The sequence below is a fragment of the Myotis nattereri genome (genome assembly GCF_964212035.1).
Source record: "Myotis nattereri genome assembly, chromosome: 3".
Classification (NCBI taxonomy): Eukaryota; Metazoa; Chordata; class Mammalia; order Chiroptera; family Vespertilionidae; genus Myotis; species Myotis nattereri.
In genome coordinates this window covers 62,309,000-62,333,813 of record NC_138077.1, presented here as the reverse complement: position 1 = coordinate 62,333,813, position 24,814 = coordinate 62,309,000, and positions in this window count along the sequence as shown.

Genomic DNA, 24,814 nt, shown 5'->3' with positions numbered 1-24,814 from the left:
ACAATTCATTTCAGTTTGAGGAAATCTATATCCTTCTTTGATGGAAGGTGGGGAACATAGACTATAGCAATTTTCTCTAGAAAATATCTTATTACTTACATTCAAAATAAATTGTATAAAGCAAAATAAGGTTCATAATACACATTTTAAGTACATTTGAAAGGAAAAAAAATACATATAGTAGAGCTTCAAATAAATTCATTCCTTGAGCTCCACACCATAGGACTAAATACTTGGTGTTTAAGTTTTAAGAAAAATTCTTAAATGTAGGGCTGTTTGTGACTTGCAAAAAAATTCTCAAAAGTAGGATGTCAGATATATGACATATCAAACTTGTATTCTGTAGGGTCTGGGAAAAATCAGATCTTAGGATACTTGCTTGTTAGTAGCGATCCCTACATACCTTCTAAGGGGTTTTGAGTATATACATTATGTGAAATGTGTGTTTTTAAGTTCTTTATGGGAGTCAAGAGAATTGGCTTCTTTCTCTCCGTTTGCATTTAACATTCTAAAAGCTCCTAAGCTGGAAGTGAATGGTCTGAAAAGTCTCTCTGGACTCTGTTTCTCAATTTCTAAAATAATCAAACTTATCAGCCAATTCTGTTTTATCCTTTAGGCAAGTTTAAAATATATGCATATATGTTTCTATGCCTATATGTTCTAAAGCTGTATTCCCTCCACCCCCCAATCTCATTTTATGATCCAATATGCTTGTTTCCCAAAGAATAATAATGTTTGTTTCCAGGATTTTGGCAGAAACAAATGTTTTCTTTGGGGCTGTTCAGACAAATGTTTTCAAGTTTTCTTGTTTCTTTCCATTGGGGTGAGCACCCCCTGGTGGAAAACTGTGAAAATGTTTGCCACGTGTTTAGACTGTTATGTTCCATAGGCAGATGTGTTTTGAAAATATTAGTTTTACACAAAGCACACCCAGAGCCATATTTCCAGTGTTATGTCTTCAAAAGTTCCTTTCCTTCTATTGAATTGTCACCACAATATTTTAAATGCAGTTGGAAATGCTGCTGCAGTCTCTGTGGATGAGAACTAAGGGAGGATGACAAGTTGGCAGTATGTTCTAACATGTGGAAAGATGGGGAACCCTTTTCTTCTTCCCCTCAGTTCTTCTTCATTTCCTTCATTTTTTTTGCTCTCCCTTCTTTTTCCTTCTCTCACTCTCCCCCCTCCCCACTGGTTCTGCTAGAACAAACAAAGCTCTATTTCTTGAAGAGCCTGAGTGTGTGAAACAATAGTCTGCTATGAGAATAGCCACGTATAGGTAAAGATTAAGGTATATCTCTTTCCAGAAAAAGGTCCCAGCCACAGTATTCTGGGGATTATCAATAAGACAGTGATTTGTTGGGATCTCTTGTTAGTCCCCTACTTCCCCCAAAATATGAACTTAAATAATTATTGAAAGTCATACCAAATTAGTCAATTAGTCTACAATTGTAGAGAAAAATATCTTTGTCCCCATTTTAACCGGAAAGAGCACTATTGGTTACCTTTGCTGTTATGCTTAAATTGTACCCCTCTCCCAATTCATATGTTAAAGTTCTAACCCCTAGTACCTAAGAATGGGGCCTTATTTAAAAATAGGTTTATTATAAATGTATTCAGTTAAGATGAGGTAATACTGGAGGGGAGTGGGCTTCTAATCCAGTGTGACTGGTTTCCTTATAAAACAGAGAAATTTGGACACACACACACACACACACACACACACACACACACACACGGTGAATGCCATGTGAACATGAAGGCAGATATCAGGCAACATATCAACAATCCAGGGAACAGCAGAGATGGACAGCAAACCACCAGAAGCTCAGAGAGAAGAATGGGACAGATTCTCCCTCACAGTCCCCAGAAAAAAACAAACAAACAAAAGCAATCCTGCTGATCCCTTCATTGTAGAATTTTAGACTCCAGAACAGTGAGACAATACATTTCTATTGTTTAAGCCTTCTGGTCTGTGGCAATTTGTTAAGGCAATTTGAACTAACCTTTCTTTAAACCCAAATTGTGGTTTCCTATCCCCCGAAAACCTTTCAGAGTACAGATCAGTTTAAATGGTCTAAATCTTCCCCATGGTTCCCTGACTGTATGTCCTCAACTAAAGGCAGAGATGGAAGGCAGATGACAGATTGTGTGATGGGCAACATGGCCAATCTCCAAGCTCCAAGTGGCTCTTCCTAAAACCATGGCCTTGGAATAATTACATAGAACCAAAATTCAATAGCAAGACAGCAAGGAAACCCAGAGCCTCTCTCTCCTTCTCCTATGTTCCTAGTACTGTGGTTAACCTAGTGAGTATGGTCATTCTAGCAGACAAACAAAACGAAGGTGATAGATCTGTCACCTGGCATACCTGTGCAGGTTGAAGTTTTCTTGGAAACTTTCTTTCATCTATCCTCAACAGAGCTGGCCAGCAGTTTCATGCACCACACAAGGTCATGATCCCCCTGCCCAAGGGACTGGCCTGCACACCGTTCCCCAAACACACCGAGATCTTTTCTCTGATTGATTTGCTCACTGGACAGCTCTCTTCCCACACCTTTTATGTGAAACCTTTCCCAATCAAACCACTGCTCCTTAACTTCTGAATTCCCATGGGCCTGTTGACTCTACTGCATCATTTAGCTTCAGTGGATTTTCCTCCCAAATCAAATAGTAAAATCCAATAAAGACAAGTATATATATATATATATATATATATATATATATATATATATATATATATATTTTTTTTTTTTTTTTCCTATTTCATTGGTACTCTTCATAGCCTGTGCTGTTCTCATAAGCAACCAGTTGGTGAGTAATGCAGGCTTTCTTTCTGAAATAACATGAATAGTTCTGATTATTTTGATGAATATCTCTGTCCCCAAATCACATACTGGCATGTGAGTAATGACTTTAGAGTTAAACAATATTTTCATTTGTATTATGCCATGTTATCCTACAGCAACCCTGAGAGACAGAGATTCTTACAATGGCTTGATGGTTTGGGATTAGTCAGAGACTTTGGCATATATTTCAGCACTGTTATTCTCAGAAGATGGTATTTTATGGAAAATTCTACTCAGAGAGGAACATCCAGCCTTTCCATGCTTCCCCCTTTATTTTCCTCTTCCTTTAGTTTTAACCTGTTTAATGAAACTTCAGCCTCACCTTCATCACCCACCCAACTATGCTGACACACTTGCATTTTTCATCTTGCACTTTGATTTAAACAACCCCCCAGAAGAAAAAAAAAATAATTCTATGCTATTTCCCTTTTCATGATAATGAAACAAATAACAAGGACAAAGAACCATCTAACAAATCTCCTGTTTCCATTCTAGCAAAATGCTGAGCTGCTTGCAGCTACCAGCCAGCTTGATTAAGGTGTCATCCCTCCTCTTCGTTTATATTTATTATTTTTGGAGAATTTTTCCCTGTTAGTGTTTGTGTACATTTTTCCATTTTTTTTAAAGACATGAATCATAGTTTGATTTACAACCTCTCTCCGGGGAGATAGGCAACCCTAATGAAGGAGCAGCCGGCAAGTGTAATTAATACCCGCCAGACATTTTACCACATTAGCGTCCTGGATCCTGGGCGGGGGAAGATTGCAGGCAGGAGTGCAGGCCCAGGGCCCCAGGGCGCTGCAGCCACTCCAGGGGCATCAGCAGTGGGCACAGTGCAGAGAACCCCTGCCCCACAGGGAAGGCCAGGAGAACGGTGGGGCCAGAGTGCAGAGTGGCCCAGACTGGGTGAGGTAGAGGGCAACCGAATCCAGGAGAAATGCAGAGACAGAGACACTGCGTGTGGCTGATGGATCACTCCCATTTAAAACACAAAAATAAGGCAGCTTGCCAGAGCAGTATGGGCCAGTTTCATTAAAACTCTTCATTCATCATACTGAAATGAGGAAGTATTTGTTATTGCGCTGGTGCGGGCCTCCTACCAAAGCCATTGCAGTAGTGGGTGCTGATTGAAGGAGGGCAGAGCAGTGACTGGAGGAGAGGGGAGAATGGCCATGCGCAGAACTCACTGAATTTGTCCCTTGTCCGCCTCAGCCCTATACTCCACAGCCCATAGGCATGTGGGAATAAGCCAGGTCATCCACAGTGATGAAAAACCAGGCACCTGGAGCCCACCCGCGTGCCTGCCCCCTGGGGCAAAATAATCAGAATTATCAACAGCCTGGCTTCTCCTTGGGGATGTTACAGAGAGTAGCTGCATTTCTATAGGTTGCTTCATATGCTCATGGAAGACCAAGATTCCATAAGCATACAGGATTGCATATATGTTGAAGTGTGTGTGTGCGCACGTGCACACACACACACGCACGCACAGGAGTTCCTCTCCCTCCCTCAGAGTAAGGTGTGAGATACAACTGTGAAAATAGTTAAGACATTGCATCCACAAATTGTCCCAGTTAATTCCACCATCTTCGAAATACTCTTTGTTTTTATTTATTTATGAACATATCTCTTCATTGACTTCAGAGAGGAAGGGAGAGGGGGAGAGAGATAACATCAATGATGAGAGAGAGCCATCGATCTACTGCTTCTTGCACACTCCACACTGTGGATTGAGCCCACAATCCAGGCATGTGCCCTGACTGGGAATCCAACCATAACCTCCTGGTTCATAGCTAGATGCTCAACCATTGAGCCACACCAGCTGGGCCAAATACCCTTAGTTCTTAAATACCTTAATGAGGTCAGAGAGAGCCAGAATCAGATCACAGTGCAAAGGGCAAGCATCAACAATTGGGTCTGATTGATCCAGGCATTTCCCTGGGCCTAATTACACAGAGAAAGAGAGAGAGAGAAAAAATACACAAAAAACCTGTACTAGAAAGGCCTGACTTGTTTCTCATGAATTGCTTGCTGTGTCCCAAGCCATGCTATGCCAATCTTTCCTAGGTACAGTACTCACTCTGAGATATTTCTGACAGTCAGATCATGAAAGCTTATGTAGTAATGTTGTAGGTGCTATGAAATGAACAAAATCCCCAAAGCTGTGAAGCCATGAGTGGCAGTGATGCTGCAAGATGAGGAATGAGCTGTGTATATCAAACCTGTCTCCAGTATTTTGATGGATCCTTTGTCTGCTTCGTGACAAAGGCAGGAATGCTACAGCAGGAGCCAGTGCTCAGCAGGACTAAGGGAGGAGAGTGTGCATTCTGGAATTATGCAGAGCAAATCTGTGGATGGTGGCTACCTCAAGGGTTGACTTTACAGGATTAATGTTGGCAAAACCACGGATTCAACTTTTCAGCTTATAATAGTGACCAGAAATATGACAACCTGGTATATGATATGAAGACTTATTTACAATGTGCTCTAACTTTATCCGGTAAAAATTGCATCCATCATTCATTCAGTTACTCATTCAGCAGCAATGCTTGGTTTTAAAGAAGGTAGAACAAATTCTAAGCGATGGAGATGCAGATATGAATAAGATGCAATTGCACTGCCAAAGGTATACACGAGATATGTTTACAAATAATGTGTCTGTGATAAATGGAATTAGAATGACACAGTTCAGTGTTATAAGGATTTAATGAAGGAGGCAAAATGTTGACAAAATATACTCTCATATACACACAAATACACACCCTGTGTCCATGCCATTTTCTGTTGTTGTAAGTATAATTTTGGCTTTAAATACTGAGAGCAAGAAGCCTATATTATTTTCAATACTACAATGGAAAAATAACCACCACTGAAAATGCAATTTCACTTTAGATCTGCATTTGATTTTTTTTTTTTTTACTCTTTGATCTTTTTAAACTCTGAAATCCAACCATCTCCTATAAGAAGCACCTAAGCAACTTACCTCCTCCCTGTGTCCTGCAGTAGAACTGTTGATAAATGGCCAATAAAGGGCAAGCAAGGGGAAACATTGTTACCAGGGAGAATCAGAAATTATGAGGCTAATTGGCTCCTGAAAATATGAAAGTTGATTGCATGTATAAATTACTAGTTAACAAAAACACAGAGGTCTACAATAAAACTAAAACATTTAAAATAGGTAATTTGATAATATGGAAATATGCCCTAGAATGTCAAATGTTAAAAACAAAGGTTATCATTTATCCAATGTCAACTAAGTAATTATAACCTCGCTGTTAGCCTGGAATAGCTCACTAACAGGAAAGCAGTGGCTCTGTCAGCTTTCCTTCTCATTGTCAAAAAAATAACTAAATAACCGTAAGTGTGTGGAGCTTCCATGAAGTCTTCCTGGCCCATCATCAAGCTTCCCAACAAAATCTATCTCCTTGTCCTGCCACATATAACCTCAACCAATTCTTATTTATCATGGTCGGGAAGGGTAGAGATGGTATAAATAAATCTAAAGAAAAAGCCCAAGCCTCACATTAGCTAATGGCTGTAACCTTCTTAGAGTTTCCACTTTGATCTTCTAAGATGTCAGTTTTCTATATATCAGAAAAAGTTAATCAAAGAAAAATAGACTGTTTCATTTCTCTCTTCTCTTTCATAAGTAGCCTTCAAAGAAAAAAAACACACACGAATACTCATTGAAATTGACAAGAGACATAATAGGAAGGTAGAATATGGTTTAGAGAAATATGCTGGGTAAGTATATTTCAGACTATTAAATTAGAATTCTTTTTGGAGACATCTATCAGCTACTTTCTATGAATTAAAGATCGGGGCAGTTACCAGACCAAGAGATAAAAGATAATTAACATATGGTGTATTCAGCCCCTGTAATATGTGCCAGTAGCTGTGGGTAGCTTACCTACTGTTTACTTCCTGATATCTTCTTAAAAGGTAGGTATCATAATCTATTAAACAGACAAGGAATCCAAGACTTAGAAAGCTTTAAATAATTTAATCAAATCATTACAGGGAGCAAATGATGAGGCTGGAATGAAACCTCAGTCATACTGACTCCATTGTAGGAAGCTTCCTTTTAAACTGCTTTCCTCTATTGGAAGTGGAAGGAATAGTGAAAAGCCCTGTACAGCACTGAAGAAGAGTTTATACATTGGGAATTCTTAAGTGAGCAGGTTTTATATATACAATCTCTCAGGATACAAACTGCATATTCAAAAAACACAAAGAAGTGATTTATTATCAATGCAGATGTGTCAAACTTGCTTTAGAAAAATCCTTTCTAAGGGGAATTTTTCATTACATTTTGGACTGCTTTTATTTTGATTGACAAGCTTATATCAGCATTTTGGTGCTATTTCTCAATTAAAAACACTTCACATCACTCTGCAGCCACTAATGAAGACCCATCTTTTAAATGAGAGGCAGTATCTCATATTATCCTGAGTTCAGTTCTCAGCACTATCACTTCCTGGCTCCATGACCTTGAACAAATTATTGAAACTATCTGTGTCTCAGTTTCGCCATCTATAAAATGAGAATATAATATAAGCATGCATACCTCAAATGATTTTGTTACAATATACGTAAACTTTATATGTAAAGTACCTGGTCCCCAGTCCATGCTGTATAGCATCTTGCTATTAGTACTGTAATAATATAAAGTATGTAGTCCAGGGCCTGGCACTCAGCAGGGGTTCAATAATTCCTACGGTTTTTTTCCTTATATGAAAGCATATAGCTGCTATCCCTCAAAAAATGCAGCTGAATTAAACTCATTCAATATTCAATGTCCTTTTATTTCTCTTATTCCTATAATTTTCCTATATGCCTAATGTAGACTTTTACTACCTGTGGAAGGAATATATAAATTTCACGTATGCCCCTAGATATCCCAATATACTAATTACTAATATTCATAGGTTCCTCATGAAATTCTGAATTAATTTTGTCATGAAATTAAGAAAATATCTTGCCGAAACCGGTTTGACTCAGTGGATAGAGCGTTGGCCTGCGGACTGAAAGGTCCCAGGTTCGATTCCGGTCAAGGTCATGTGCCTGGGTTGCGGGCACATCCCCAGTAGGGGATGTGCAGGAGGCAGCTGATCGATGTTTCTCTCTCATCGATGTTTCTAACTCTCTATCTCTCTCCCTTCCTCTCTGTAAAAAATCAATAAAAATATATTTAAAAAAAAAAAATTCTTCTCTAAAAAAAAAAAAAAATCAATATCTTAATATGAGCTCTTGTTTAAACTTCACTGAGTTTGAATTATAGTGAAATATATACATACTAGGAGCCCAGCACATGATTCAAGGTGCCGCCCACCCTCAAGTCACTGGTTCGGCCCTGCCTCACTCCCTGGGCCCCGCAGCAGCCACAGCCGCTGCTGGTCTGACCTTGTCTCCTTCTCTGGCCTTTTTTAGAAAATATATTTTATTTCTTTTTTACAGAGAAGAAGGGAGAGGGATAGAGATTTAGAAACATCAATGAGAAACATCAATCAGCTGCCTCTTGCACATCCCCTCTGGGGATGTGCCCACAACCAAGGTACATGCCCTTGACTGGAATCGAACCTGGGACCCTTTAGTCCACAGGCCGATGCTCTATCCACTGAGCCAAACCGGCTAGGCCCTCTCTGGCCTTTGAAGCAGCCATGGCTGCAGCTGATCAGGCCCTCTCCCAGCACAGGCGCGTGGAGGCCCCTGCAGCCCTGCCCCCGACACCGTGCACAACCTCCTCCTGTCTGGTTGACCCGTTATGGCATCTCGGTTAATTAGCATACTTCTGTATTATATAGATGTAGATATAGATATAGATATAGATGTAGATATAGATATAGATATAGATATAGATATAGATATAGATATAGATATAGATATAGATATGAAAATATAAGTCAGGTTCTCTGAGTTGAGAATTATCTTAAGTTCTACTCATCCCTTTGCTATCTTATGTTTAATACTTATGTAATAGAAGAAAAAGTACTATTGGAGCTCTGTTAGGAAATTTCTATTCTTAGGATTTCTAAAATGATAATTTTTAAATATATTTCTTTATCTTGTGCTAAAATCTTTACCTCTTCCATTTATTTGTCCTAGATTTGCCTTCTACAAAAATGATAAACACCATTTGTTTATGTTTTTGTAGTGGATGCTTGACGTACTTCCAGATCCTCCATCAGTGCCAAAACATCCATTCCCTTGTTACTGAGACATCTACTGAGTCTCTCTCCAAATGCATGGCCTTCTTTGGGGACAGTCTTTGTTCAATGACTTGTCTATGCATGGGCATAAATTCATGTCTCCTGGTCATAAATTGAGTCAGCTGAGGCAAGTATTATGAATAACTTGGAGTTCCACTCCTCCCTCTGCCTGAGCATGCTTCCTTCACCCCCACAGGTGTCGATCTCAAAAGCATTTCTAATAAACTTTGATCTTTGTCTTATAGACTGATTTCTAGGAAACCTGACCTGCAGGTTTCTTTTTTCCCCTTATTTTATTTTTTTACCATCAACATTTACGCCCCCATACCCTTTTTCTCCTTCACCTCCCCCCACAATCACCACACTGTTTTCCATATCCACGAGTTCTTTCTCTTTTTTTTTCTTTTTTGTTCAAACCATCCACCTCACACAGTACCCCCTACACACACACACACAGACATACCAGAGTTGTCTGCCTGTTCTCTTACCTATGAGTCTGTCTCTATTTTTCTTGTTAGTCTAGCATTTTAATTTTAAATGGAATTGTTTTCAAGACAGAATATGTTAATTAATTCTATTTTTTCAATCACTCATTTGTTCACCATTCATCCATTCATTCACTTTAGTCATTCTTCATACATTTCTTCATTTAACAAAAAAATTTTGAGTAAATTTAACATAAATATATAAAGTAAAATGCTGAATTCCATAGTGATAGGGAATGTATAGACAGAATCCTTTCTTGGCCTTTATACTGACATATCTTACTATAGAGTAGGATTGAACAAGTACTACACCAGTACAGAAATAACAATAATACAAGAGAGAATATAGAGGAAGGAAAGGTGGGAGGGAATAAAAGATAGATTGATACACACAAACACACACACACACACACACACACACACACACACACACACACACACTAGGGGCCTAGTGTACTAATTCATGCACCTTGAAAGAAACTGTGGGCTGCAAGGCTGCTGTAGGCACAGAGGTGGGTCTCGGCCCATCCTCTCCACCACTGCCTGGCCCCTCCCTCCATGGCCCCTGGTCCTCTATCTGTGGGCAGTCCTGCTCCCGCCCCCACCGCTCCCACATGCTGCCAGCACCGGCCCCACTCACACCTACTGACAGCGCAGAGCGATTGGATCCAGTGCCAGCAGCAGGTGCAAGTGGCAACTGCTCCCCCAATCACCCCTCAGGAGCAGGGGAAGGTGGAGAAGCCCTCGGGGAAGATCAGGGCCAGCAACTGCCATTTGCCCCCGCTGATGGTACCAAGTGATCGAGACTGGCACCAGGCACGGGCAGCAAGTGTGAGCAGGACTGGCGCTGTCAGTGGGTGCAAGCGGCGGCTCTGGCCTTGGTCTGGTGCCCCTCCTCACCTGCTCCACCATCCTGCCACAGCCAATGCCTGTCATGTTCTGCACACACCCCCTGTGTGCAGCACACATCGTAGCAATCAGTTGTTTGGTTGTTCAGTTGTCCTGGTTGCTCTGCCATTTGGTCAATTTGCATATTAGTCTTTTATTATAAAAGGCTAATTTTGCAAATTGACCAAACAGCAGAACGACCGGTCGCTATGATGTGCACTGATCATCAGGGGGCAGATGCTCAACACAGGAGCTGCCCCCTAGTGGTCATTGTGCTCCCACAGGGGGAGCGCTGCTTAGCCAGAAGCCAGGCTCATGGCTGGTGAGGGCAGTGGTGGTGTCAGGAGCCTCTCCTGCCTCCATGGCAGTCGAACATCCCCCGAGGGCATCCTGGACTGTGAGAGGGCACTGGCCAGGCTGAGGTGGCCCTCCCCCCCTCCCCAGTGCACAGAGTTTTTGCACTGGGTCTCTAGCATATATATATTCAATTTACCATTGAATACCATTGTAGAGGTGTGTGTGTATGACTGTGTGATAACTTCTTAAAGAGGAAATCCCCTATTACTTTTCTACTACATCATATTATTTGGAGTAGTTTATTTTTCCTCCACCCTTGCCATTATATTTATAACTCCTTATGGATTATATCTTGAATGTATGGAACTTTGGAGACTTACCTAGCTTGGTGTCCTCTTAGATGTTTCAAGTGTTTCAAATCCAGTTTTATGCCTAAAGGATCATGACACCTTGATTTCTCTTAAGTTCCCTACTAATCCACTTTCTCCCTTTTTTTGTTTGTTTGTTTGTTTTTTCTATTGTGAAGTTTGAAGAAAAATAGCATATCTAATGAAAATGTCACAAGGGAGTGGATGGTAGAAAGTCAGGTCTTAAATTTCTGCTCAGTTCTCCTAGAAAATCGCAGTAAAATATTACAGTCTTTCATTGGGAAAAGAGTGTAAGATTAAGATCCAATATTCATTTAAATTTGCCAATTTTAGTAAAATAAACTAACATGGGAAACACATAAACTAAGTTATCTCTGTAGATAATGAAACTTTAATTAATGCATGGTGTTAGAAATATAAACTTAAAAATAAATGAATAAATGAATGAATAAAACAAAATAGCCCAAACCAAGCAGAATTTTAAAATTTAATGCATTTAAGCTTTAGAGATATAAAATATTAACTGTAAACCATAATTGTTAATCAGTCAGATATCATCTGTTTCTACTTAGTTCAAGATCTCATGTTTGCCCTCATTATGTCAAGAAAATCTAAGACACAATGGTATTGACAAGAATGTCTACTAACTATAATTTCCCAGGTCCAAAAGGATCTCATAACTGCTACTAAATTAGTCAACGATGAATAACAAGTGCCTAGAATGGAGCCAGGTACATTGTGGGCATTTAAGAAATATTTGTGGAATTCCTCTTGACATTTAGAGATATTTCACTTCAAATACACTACTCCAAAAACTCAAAGACCAAACCCATTAAACATGTCTTGCTGCTTCTACTTTTTTTTTTTTCTTCTCTGTTTATTTCCCATGGTGACACTTCAGTGGGCTATTCCCCATGTATTCCAATTACATGTCCACTTGGGTGCCTGGAAACTATTTGGACTAGAGGACATGATATTTAAATTAGATTTATTTGAAATGAGACAATATTTTAACATTCCATTACTACATTATCATCTTGATTACTGAAGTGGCTACTGTGATAGAGTTGTTTCATACTGTATTTGAACAAATGAAAATTAAAGAATTATTAAGACATAACATAATGAGATATGCTTAAGGGCTAAAATAGAGGAGAATGGAAGAAGAGAAATAAATATAATAAAGAATATATTTTCAAACTACTTGAATAACTTGATACCTATGCTTTGGGTTGTCACATGAAATGATGGAATTAACAGGATAATTTAAAAAATCCCATTGCAAAAAAAAAATTCCTATTTACTTTTTTTGGCTTATAAAACTAGAGACAGTTTTTATTTTCCTGGTAATAATCTTTCTTCTAAAATATCACCAATACACACTTTGTAAACCACTATAAAAATTTTAATTTCATGAAAAGACTTTTTAAATCTGGCTCCTGATTTTATATCTACACTATCTTTGTTTTCTTGCTACTTCTCTATTTCAAATTGTGTTAAGAAATAAAAATTCTACTTAATTAGAAATAGTCCCCCTTGAGTGAAATCTGAATTTAACATCCAGGCATCATATTATATTAGGGTACATCTCAATAAATATCTCTGAAATGTTGAATAAATTACCAAGGATTATATACTTATAACATTAAGTATGGCTTGGTTACTATAAAGGAAAAAAAAAAACTTTTTGGTTAATACCATAACAATTATAGCATTCAAATAAAGACAACACATTAGGAAAGGTCTGTGTATCTCTCATAAACTCTAGCAGTGCTGAGCCACTTCCCACAAAAATGCAAGCTCTTTTTCTACATATTTGCACATGCATTTTCCTCTGCATGGAATGTTTTTCCATCCCACCCCCCAGAATTTGGCTGTAATTCCTATTAGTTTTCAGACCTCAAGTTGGAAATCCCAGCTTGAAAAGCCTTAGTAGATACTCCTACCCTTTTTGTAGGTCTTCTTATAGGTCCCATACCAAGTTATGCATATCCCTATAAGAAAACTTACTAGTAGATGACAAAATAAAAGACACATTACTTTTTTCTCTCTCCTTTAAATTGAGCTCCTAGGAAGAAGGAACTGTGTCTCATTCACCACTGTTTTTCTTCCACATAACACAGCCTAGCATAGCATTGGGTAGGCAAGTCCTTGACAAATATTTCTTGACCAATTGCCTGACCACATTACAATATTCATGAAATGGATGCCAATTTCCTTTCATTTTGCTACAATCCCAGCATTGCAGTTTCCACTGTGAAGCTAACCTATGAAAGCAAAAAATTAACATTTTGTGGCCAATAATTTTTATCTTAATAGCTAGTGTTTAGGTGTTGAGTTCTTCTTAAAAGGTCACTGCCCAGTTCCTGTTAAGCTTACACTTGACATCATGGAAAATTTCTCCAAATAGTTAGGAGGCTCCACAAAGATATTCATTGTGGCATTATTTGTAATAGTAAATTGTTTGGATAGCCAAAAAATATATATCCTACCCAAATTAGGAGATACTTTGCAACAATTAGGAAGAACAAGGTAGGTCTAAGTCTAATAAAATAAATTGATATCCACTATTAAAGAGAAAAAGTAAGTATCAGAAAGATACCTTTAGTACAATACCTTCACTACAATACTCTATATCTTAAGAAAATTATAAATTGGAAATAATGAATCACTAGCTTAAAAAATAAAACCCTCCTAATTATTTGTCAGGAAAAAATATATAATTCTGCAAATATTTCCACTTAGAGCTCACTTCATGTTTCAGTTATTTTGAAGTGGGTGGGGTTTTCAGCATAATATTTGCAGAAATGTCAACCAATTTGTCTTCTTATCCAAGCAAAGCACCATAACAAAAGTAAGTTGATTTAGTAAATATCTCTTGAGTATTGCAATTTAATATAAAAATATCCTCTTAGTCCATGTCTTAGTTCACAGTATATTCATTATATGTACATAAATAATTTAAACCCTTTGTTAAATGATAGTATTCCTAGACCTTGTCCATAAGGCAACAATCAGTTTCACATAATTTTGGTATTATGTAGCTTGTGTTCATGTACATACCTATAAAATGCTAAGTACTTAATGTACTGTTTGACAGATTTTTCATATTTGTAGGCTGTTAATAAGGCAAGTAATGTGTATATGTGATTCCTGCCTTAGGGTACTGTATGTATGTTTGCTGAGATATAGCTAAACCTTGACAGTAAATAGTGGTTCTCAACCTAGACTATATCTTAGAATCACTTGAGATATTGAAAATTCTGAAACCTGGATCTCATACATAGTGTTTCTAATTTAATTCTTTTTTATTTATTTTATTATTATTATTATTTTTATTTTTTTTATTGCTTAAAGTATTACAAAGGGTATTACATACGTGTCCTTTTTAATTCTTTTCAGAAGTGACTTGAAAATGAGAATCTTTGAAAGCTTCCCAAATGATCCTAGGGTGGGGAAGCACACATTGATGGTGCGGTTCCTGCCATACAGGAATTATCAGACATCTCATACCCAGGCAAATGTGAGAACTGGAACTGATGTAGAGAAGGGACAGTGAGCCTGCTGTGAAGGACTTCTTTCAGAGTTGAGAAGATGATACTCAGTCTTAAGAGAGAAATGTGAAATCTTCCCCATACTCTTCACTCTTTCCCTTCTGCACACTCTTAACAATCATTCTCTCTTCAATAGATTAAGGTTGTTTATAAACATTAAGCAAAAGTAACAGACAGAAAATAAGAGACCACAGAGAGGAGAAGACCAAGAGAGAATTTGTTCATTAAGCTACTAAAACAAAAAACAACAACAACAAAAAAAAAACACTACTGATTGCTCTTTTAGCCTTAAGCCCTAGTGGCTAACTTCTTGAAATATCAGAGTCCTCAGAGTATGGACTTCTTTTCTCAAGGGTCAGATCCTTTCACATCTAGAAACAGCAAGAAGTCCTGATGGGAGGGAGGGAGAGGAGTAGGGGAGAAGGATGGAAAATGCATTACTTTGGGACAAGAGGGGCTGTTGTCTCTCCTTTTGCCTTCCCCCCAGCCTGGAGGGCTCAAGGGAAGACTTCGCACCTAGTCAGTGACTTTCTCCTATACACCCACAGGTCAAACTCTGCCATTTTTCTTTCTTGTGCACAGGTTCTGTGCTGTTATTTTATTAAAAAAAAATGGTTTCCAACTCAAGTCTTTGTTCCTGGTACCAGGGTTAGGTCTGAAATGTTTCACAGTCTTAAAAAAACACACAAACTAATGAAACCCAATTAATAGGTAGAAAAACATCTGTTTTCTGTTTTGATTAAGAATATCTTATATCATAATCAAATACAGTTATAGCTGAAGGGCAATTTGTTCTCTGGGGGATTACTTCTTTGAGATCAAGGAAATACTTGTTTGTTCTAAACAACCTTCAAATCTACTTTGATTTGAAAATTCAGTGTACTTTGTGTAAGCAAACTGACAATGAGTAAATAAGATCATCAGACCCCCTTTTCTCCCTGTGTTAATACCGATTTTCATGCTCTGAGCTTATGTGTCCCTTTCATACATTTTACTTCGGGTAGTAATGGGTAATTTTGAGCCTTACTGACTTTTACTTTATGTCAAACTTCTTTATTTTCCTTTGATATTTTCTTCAACTATATAGAATCTCCTTTTAAAATGAGAAAAATAGAGGGTGCCCAGTGTAGTAGTGTTCTGTCCAAATAGCGCCACATTTGTATCTTGTCCACTTTCTATGGGCAACAATTTCCTAGGAGACTACTAGGCTAAAAGTAAGGCATGATAATTGGCTGCCAGTATTACTCAACCTTGTCGTTTAGATAAATTATGTTACCTTTGGAACTTACTCTAAGGGATATTATTGTTCTATTTCAATCGACTTCCTCATTCCTCACTATTACCAAACAATATTCCTCATAAGCAGATTTTTATTTAGTATTCACTCAACATACCTTAAATGGGAACTACCACATGCCAAGCATCATCCTACATTCCAGGGAATTGTCTAAGGGCCTCAAACCTCAAAGAACTCAAAGCCCATTTGGAGGGAAGAAGTTAAACACACACACACATACACACACACACACACACACACACACACAATGATTACAAACAATGAGACAGACAGGCAAACATATTTGACCTACAGCCATAGATTTCCCTGCATAAGACTATAGAGGCAGGCAAGGCAGCTAATACATTTTGGATGGTAGAAGAAGGTGAAGAAATAGTTTAGGAAGGCTTTCCAAAGAGAGTGACATTTGAATGAAAGTTATTTAGGCAGAGAAGTGAATGATCTATGAGTGGTATGAACTTCCCAGCAGAGGAAATACAATAGAGTCAAATCTTAAATTCTTTTATTGTCAAAGTCTAGCAAAAACATTTGCTGGCAGTAAAAAATATCCATGAAAATCACAGAATTTTCCTCTGAAATGTAGCATACATTTTATTTATTTACCAAGTGCCCAGTGCTTGAATTCATGCACCTTGAAAGGCACTGTGGGCTGCGAGGCTGCGGTAGGTACAGGGGCCGATCTTGGCCCATTTTCTGTGCCCTGGTCCAGCCCTCCCTGCTGTGGCCCAGGTCCCCTGTCTGCTGGCAGCCCTATTCCTGCTGCCACCACTCCCATGCACTGACGGCACTGGCCCTGCTTGCACCCACTGAAAGTGCAGAGCAATTGGTGCTGGCGCCAGCAGTGGGTATGAGTCGGGCTGGTGCTGTCAGTGGGTGCAATTGGCAGCTGATGCCCCGATCGCCCCTCAGGAGCAGGAGGAGGTAGAGAAACCCTCAGGAGTAATCAGGGCCAGCAGCTGCCGCTTGCACCCGCTGATGGTGCCTAGTGATCAGGGCAGGCACTGGGCACCGGCAGAGAGTGTAAGTGGGGCTGACACCAGCAGCAGGTGCAAGCACCAGGCGTGGTGCACGGGAGCAAAGAATTTTCAGTAACCACCAGAGGCTCATCCCAATGACAGCTACTGGCACCCTGCCTTGGTCTGGCATCCCGCTCACCTGCTCCACCATTCCGTTGTGACCAACACCCGTCATGTTCCGCGCACGCCCCCTGGTGGTGATCGCACATCATAGCGACTGGTTTTCAGTAGTTTACTTGCTCCACTGTTGAGTCTATTTGCATATTAGCCTCTTATTATATAGGATACCACCCTGCATAATAATTTTAACACATTTAAGTTTGAGAACCACTATATCAGAGTAAAGAAAGTAGCAATAGGGAAACCTAGAAGATACCTTGAGATTAAAACCACTCTGTGTTTTAAGTAACTATCTTGTCAAGTCCTAGTTATATCTGGAAGACACAAGATCAAAATCTGAATTGCTTCTGGTTAATAGAAGGATTTTCCATTATATTTGATATCGATATTCTCTTACCTTGCTCCATGTTAAAATGTTTGTTTTTATGTGAACTACATATTACACATAAAATCACTTCGCACTGGTGTAGCTAATAGTAATAGTTTAATAAACTTTCTTATATTTGAATCTAAGATTTGATTGGCCAGACTCACACACTTAGCCACCAACTTCTTATTCTAAGTCGATATCTCTTAGAGTGTCCTCATTAAGTAGCTATTCCCATCATGATTGGGAGAACTGATCTCATAGTGTGAGTAAAGTTCAAAAGGCAGTGTGTAAGAAAGTTGTTAGCACAATGCCCCTCTAATGGGGGACTTATAAAAGAACAGACACAGATATCATGTAGAGAAACTCAAGCATTCCTATGAAGATAGGTGCACAGTACATCTGGGGGGATGGCAGGAGGTAGAACAGTGGAGGAACTGTGGATCATATAAAGGAATGAGAACTTATCCTAAGCTTCTGAAGGCAAAGGAGTGACATGAACATATTTTGTTTAACAAGGTTACTTCAGAGGCAATGTGTAGGACAGACTCGGGGTGAACACTGCTCACACCAGGGAGAAAAGCAAGGGGGTGATTAGGATAATTCTAGTGAAAAATTATAAGGAAGTGAACCAAGTCAGAATCAGGAGGAACTGAGCAAGGAGATTGAAACAACAGATGTTTAGGAGACAGAGAGATGGAAGTATTGATCATTGACTGAAAGTGCAGGTTTTGGGTAGGAAGTGGGAATTCAGTTTTGGTCATTCTGAACTTGAGATTCCTGTGAGGTATTCACATGACATGTTCTGATGATAATTAGATATAAAGATCTAAAGTTTAGCAAAGATGTCCCATGAAATCTAAGGTGATTCTGAAATAATTCAGTAAAGATTAGCTATCTCATATATTTCCCGCTTCACTCATTTTTCATTCTGCCTCTCTGCCCCTGGCTGACAAAATGCGCATGTAACTTTCTATTCTCATTCTCAATTGCAATCTGAGACTGGAATGCCTCTATACCCACATGCCTCTCATCAAAATCCTAACATTGATTTAAAATGCATGAGTCATTGTATTCAGACCTTGGGTTCTTTCTGGGGAAATGCTGTTACTAGAAAACAGGAAAGTCTCCTTCCCGCCCTCTCCTTCATTTGGCACAATCCCTCACAACCTATGCAGCAATTCAGGCCCACCCTTTACACAGCTGACAGCTCACAATGCTTCTCAGTCACAGAGGCCCAACACTTGGCAGGGGTTTGCGTGATTACCACTTGATCTGGTGTACATGGGCAATGACTCTTTCTCAAGTTCCTAAGGTCAGGCTCCGTTGTGAAGGAAAAAATTAATCCTTTGGTGTATGTTTGTGAACAGGAGTGGGAAGAGAAGAGGAATTAGGGTTGAATTGGGAGGAGGACTATGGCATGTCTCTGTGGGTATATAATGACCTACTGCCTCTCATGGATGACACAATCCAATTCATTTTGTCCTAGCTCCTGTAAAGCATTATGAACCACTCCAGACTATCCATTTTGCAATAAAGTGCTGTTAAATTTCAGTATCACTGTCTGTAGCTCAATTTAAACGCGACCCCACATCAAAAGAGTGAAGAAAGTCAGCTACTACATCCCAGTGGATGTTCTTACATTGTCTTCATGGCTTGAAAAATGTCCGTGGAAACCACATTTTAAAATAAATTGTATATATATATATATATATATATATATATATATATATATATATATATATCCGCAGGCATGCTTCACTGGATGGGGGTGTCACCCCAGGCCTCTTTAGGAGCTCTGTAGGTTGGTGCACAGAAGAATCTAGTCTACTAACTTCCTTAAAATAATAAATCATTACATTCATGTACACACAAAATATGGAGAGGTCAGAAGATGTTAGAAACAAGGATTCAGGATGATGTGCCTCCGTAGGCTTAAGGGCATAATCAGAAATCAGGAGTGTGAGTGGAGTTCCTCACCATCTCAGACTGGCCACGATAGTGATGGTGATACAGGGGGATAAACTGCTATGGGGTATAATCCCCACTGTGTATCTCATTGTCTCCTCAGCTTATAAGCCAAGTGAATTTCTTTTTTAAAAACATTTCTGAGTAATCCTATTAGTCCGTTTGTATGAGTGTGTTATAGACATAAACATGCACCTAGAGACACAGATGCCAAGGTGAATCTTCAGTGTCTTCTGTGTGTGCCTGTTTAGCTAAATCTCCATGATGTGAATAATAAACTTCTTTGTATATTGGTCCTTCCTTTCACACAGAGATGCTAACTCCTCTAGGGCAAGGATCATGACTACACAATACATTGGTTCTAGATAACCATCTGAGAAAGGAAGATTATCCTCATGGACAAACAGTGAACCTTAGGGTCAGGATTTCTTGAATCTACTCTGACATGAAGCTTGTCACATAATCTCTATGAGCTTTAAATTCTCCTACTATGTCACGATCAGCAGCAATTTCTTTCAGGGGTGGACTAAGAAGTCTGGTGGAGGGAGAAATTTGTAATGAAAGGTAGTGTGGAAATGAGCAATTATAATTTTGACCCCTTTCTTCCAGTTTGTGCAGAAATTCATTCCTAATCCATTGGGTATTGCACTGAAGGTATTTTATTTTCACCTTAGAATCTAACTCTGATCTTTGTGCTGGGTAAAATAATTATTTATTTTATTTCTGTTAAATATTTAAATTTTTATATCTATTTGAAAAAAATCTTGCCCATCTATCCTTTTCAATATACATATATTTTATTTATAGGTTCTCTGGAGTCACTTTTTTTCATTTTTCCATGATTTTTTCTGATCAATTCATTTGCAATATTTAATGTTTAGGATGTAATTCTTTACATGCCCCTATAGGGATATTCATATGAAGCTTTCTGTATCAAGCACTGTTACAATTAGTGTTATTGGCCAATTTTTACTATTTTATAGGGAATAGCTAAGATTTAAAGGCCAAAGAGCAACATGTGGCAGCAAGATCTGAGGGCAGTTTTAAAACTTTGAAGAGAGTGACAAAGCACACTTAGGAAATTTACTTCCATTGCCTCCTGTTCCCTGATTGAGGATATATTGTCATTATTCTGATCAATAACTGATACAGGTGCTCTCTAACAATTGCAACATAACTGAACAAATTAAAAACATTATATTAGATATCATGGGAATTAACTGCACCTCCAGAATGAAAAGTATAACTGCATATATAAATAACAATAAAAAATATATAGATAATCCAAGATGGCAGCAAAGTAGGTGGGAGCTACACTTACCTCCCAGGACCAAATTAGAATTACAACTAAATTATATAACAATCATCCTGAGTAACCAACTGAAGACTAGTCTAAGAGAAGTCTTATAACCAAGGATTTACAGAAGAAACCACATCACAATGAAATACTACTAAGCCATAAAAAACAAGGACATTTTACCCTTTGTAACAGCATGAATGGACCTAGAGAGCATTATGCTAAGTGAAATAAGCCAGTCAGAAAAAGGTAAATGCCATATGATTTCATTCTTATGTAGAATCTAATGAACAAAATGGATCCACAAGTGAAATAGAATCAGACTAACAGACAGAAAGAGAACAGACAGACAGGAGTGGGGGATGTGTGAAAAAGAGAAAGGGATTAAGAAAAAAAATAAAACAAAACATAAGTATGGTGATTACCAGAGGGAAATGGAAAGGGGGATGGTGAGGGGAAGTGGAAGAGGATATAGGGGGAATAAATAGTGATGGAAGGAGATTTAACTTGGGTTGGTGAACACACAATACAATGAAGAGATAATGTATTATTTATAATAGTAAAATCATAGTATGATAATTAGATCAGACAACTGAATGACCTTCCAGATGTCCTTCCAGACGACCTTCCAGATGAAGCCAGGGTTGCGAGGGCCAAGGCAAGCCACTGCGGCTGCGAGAGCCTAGCCCTTGCATGAATTTCATGCATCGGGCCTCTAGTATAATTATAAACTTGAAACCTATATAATTTTATTAACCAATGTCACCTCAATAATTTCAGTTAAAAAACAGGATAAGCCCTAACCTGTTTGGCTCGGGGGATAGAGCGTCAGCCTGCAGACCGAAGGGTCCCAAGTTTGAATCTGGTCAAGGGCATCTACCTTGGTTGTGGGCACATCCCCAGTAGGCGGTGTACAAGAGGCAGCTGATCGATGTTTCTCTCTCATCCATGTTTCTAACTCTCTATCCCTCTCCTTTCCTCTCTGTGAAAAATCAATAAAATATATATTTTTTAAAATGCCATCAATTTAAAAAAAAAGGATAAAATTAAGTATTAGCATATGACTATCAAGAGAGAAAGAGAGATATTATACAAATTGTGAGTGTGTAAATGTTCAAGTGATCTAAAAAAAAAATAGGTGAAGAAAACCATAAAGAACAAGATATGGTGATAATTAAAAGTAAATGCAGTAGCTCACACATTGAATGATAGCACTGAAAAGCTAGGTTTGAGGTTGCCTGGAAAAAAATGACCCAAAATTGAATCTTGGATCTCATGTAGAAAGAAGCCTTACCTGAAGAGAAAGAGAACTTGAACCACTTGCTTCTCGGAATTGTCTGATCCAAGAGCACAGTCATTGACCACTGGACATTTGGTTGTCAAAATGCAATTCCTATGCGTATGCCCCAGTTATAGATGGAAAGCCAGTTTACACTGTATTCCTCTCCAGTAGTGGGAGGAGCCTACTTGTTATTGAGACACAGAGGGAGAGGGAGAGGGAGAGGGAGAGGGAGAGGGAGAGGGAGAGGGAGAGGGAGAGGGAGAGGGAGGGGGAGGGGGAGAGGGAGAGGGGAAGAGGGAGAGGGGAGAGGGAGAGGGAGAGGGAGAGGGAGAGGGGAGAGGGGAGGGGGAGAGGGAGAGGGAGGGGGAGAGGGGAGAGGGGAGAGGGGAGAGGGAGAGGGGAGGGGGAGAGGGAGAGGGGAGAGGGGAGAGGGAGGGGGAGAGGGGAGAGGGGAGAGGGGAGAGGGGAGAGGGGAGAGGGGAGAAGGAAGAGGGGAGAAGGGAGAGGGGAGAGGGGAGAGGGGAGAGGGGAGAGGGAGAGGGAGAGGGGAGAGGGAGAGGGTGAGGGAGAGGGAGAGGGAGAAATACACATTTCTGTGCCCTACGCTGGATCTGCTGAACCAGCAACACTGGAGGTGGGTGGAGCCAGGGAATCTATAGTTTAATTTAATAGGGAACTCAATTCATTAGGAAGGGGGTGGGAATCTGCATGCATGCACATGGGCAGATACTAGGCAGCCACAGAGAATGGCAAAACACTCACTATCATCATCTACTTTGCAGTCAGCAAAGACTTGAAAAAATTTATCAAGGAGAATATGGGGTATCCCAAGAAATGTATACACATACTTTGAATAATTATAAAGGCATTTTTTCATTAAAATACATTCGTTTTCAAAATTGAGCTGTCAGTTGTTAAAGTGTGTATACATTTTGGGGGGATACACTATATATTCTTGCTCTTGAACTCTTCGCATTTTAGAGCTCGTGGGGACCATAAAACTCTTCAGTCCAATCTCTTTGATGAAGAAACCAAGTCTCAAAGAGATGAAAAGATATGTCCTGGGTCACACAGCTTATGACTAACACAGACAAGACTAATAACCTGGTCTTCTATTCCCTACCCAGGGTAGCACTTGCACCCCTGTGCCACGGGTAATAAGAGAAATCCAAACTTTCTCAAAGAGTGAAAGCAGCATCACATCTTCTGTTGAGGGAGTTGTGACAGGACCCTTCTAAAGCCTTGTCACAAACCCTTCCATGATTATTCTCTTTAGTCAGCCCTAGGCTATGCTCCTACTGCCCTGTGGCTCCCTACTGGTTTATACTGTGTTTGACTACAACATAGTCTATTCTCTTTGAAAAAATCTGACAACTCTATTGGAACATGACTCAGTGGAAAGGAGTTATGACAGAAAATCTCTGTCCTACACTGACATATGAAGTTGTGCCCTTCACTTCTTTCTGGGACTTACTCTCTTAATTTGCAATATCAGCATATATCTCTCAGGTTTTGTTTTGTTTTGCTTAATTTTGTTTGTTTCTTTCTTTTAGGATTAAATAAAAGAGCAATTTACAGACTAAGAACATAATAAATGCTCATTAAATGGATAAATAAACAGAATGTTTTCTTTTTCTTATGTATATGTAAGAAAACCAAGCTTCTCTCTTAGTAGCTCATCCTCAATCATATTTCTCTCTCCCTCCCTCTCTCTCTCTCTTTCACCCTCTCTCTTTCTCTCTAAAGCAACCATGTATAAAATACAGACACTACCATACAGATGTATTGTTTACAAGGTGTAGTAAAAGTAGGTTTAAGTTGTATGGGAAATAGAGTTTATTAATTATTGTATTATTTTCATACAAATAACTAATAAACTTACTTCTGCCCAACCCTGTATACAGAAGCAAGTACTACTTCTATACTTCTATCGATCAAGAGCATAAATCTTTCATTGGGAAAATGTAAAATTTGTGTCTTGACTATCAAGACACAACTATTTGGCACCTAAACCTTCAGCCTCTGGCCCCAACTTTCAGTTTTGATGTCAGAATCTATTGAGTCAAGCGTTTGTGTGTTTAAAACACCATCTGGCTCACTGTGCTCCAAATAAATGTGCCGTCAATATAGTTATTGTTTTTCCAGATTTCTAATAAAGATTTTAATTTTTCCCCATCACTTGTCACTGAACTTATTCTCTAAGTAAATATGTGGGTGAACCAGTTCTTAATAGAGTAATTCCAGACTGCTGTTTAAGTCATCATATATTTTACTCTGCATTAAGTGTTTTGTTATTAGGTTGTAATTTCCAATGTTCTAAACTTTTTCATCTATAAAAATTATAGTTGTATATGGTTAAACCCAATAAATGTACTGAGGAACGGACACAAGGCTTGACGTTAGAAGCCAGTAGTTAATTTCTGTCACTAAGCAATTGTAGGCATTTTCTTTTCTTTACTTCTCTAGGCCTCAGTTTCCACAAATTCAAAATAAAGTTTTTTTAAAAAAATATATATATGTTTTTATTGACTTTTAGAGAGAGAGGGGAAGGAAGAGGGATGGAGAGGTAGAAACATTGATGAAAGAGAAATATTGATCAGATGCCTCCTATACATCCCCTACTAGGGATGGAGCCTGCAACCTACCCCGGCATGTGTCCTGACTGGGAATCAGTCCTGTGGCCGCTTGGTTCATGAGTCAATGCTCAACCACTGATCCACACTGGCTGGGCTCAAAATAAAGCTTTAAATTAGGTGATTTCTTATTTTTTTCTCCAGACTTTTATAATTTTATATTTAGCCCTTGCTGGGTAGTTCAGTG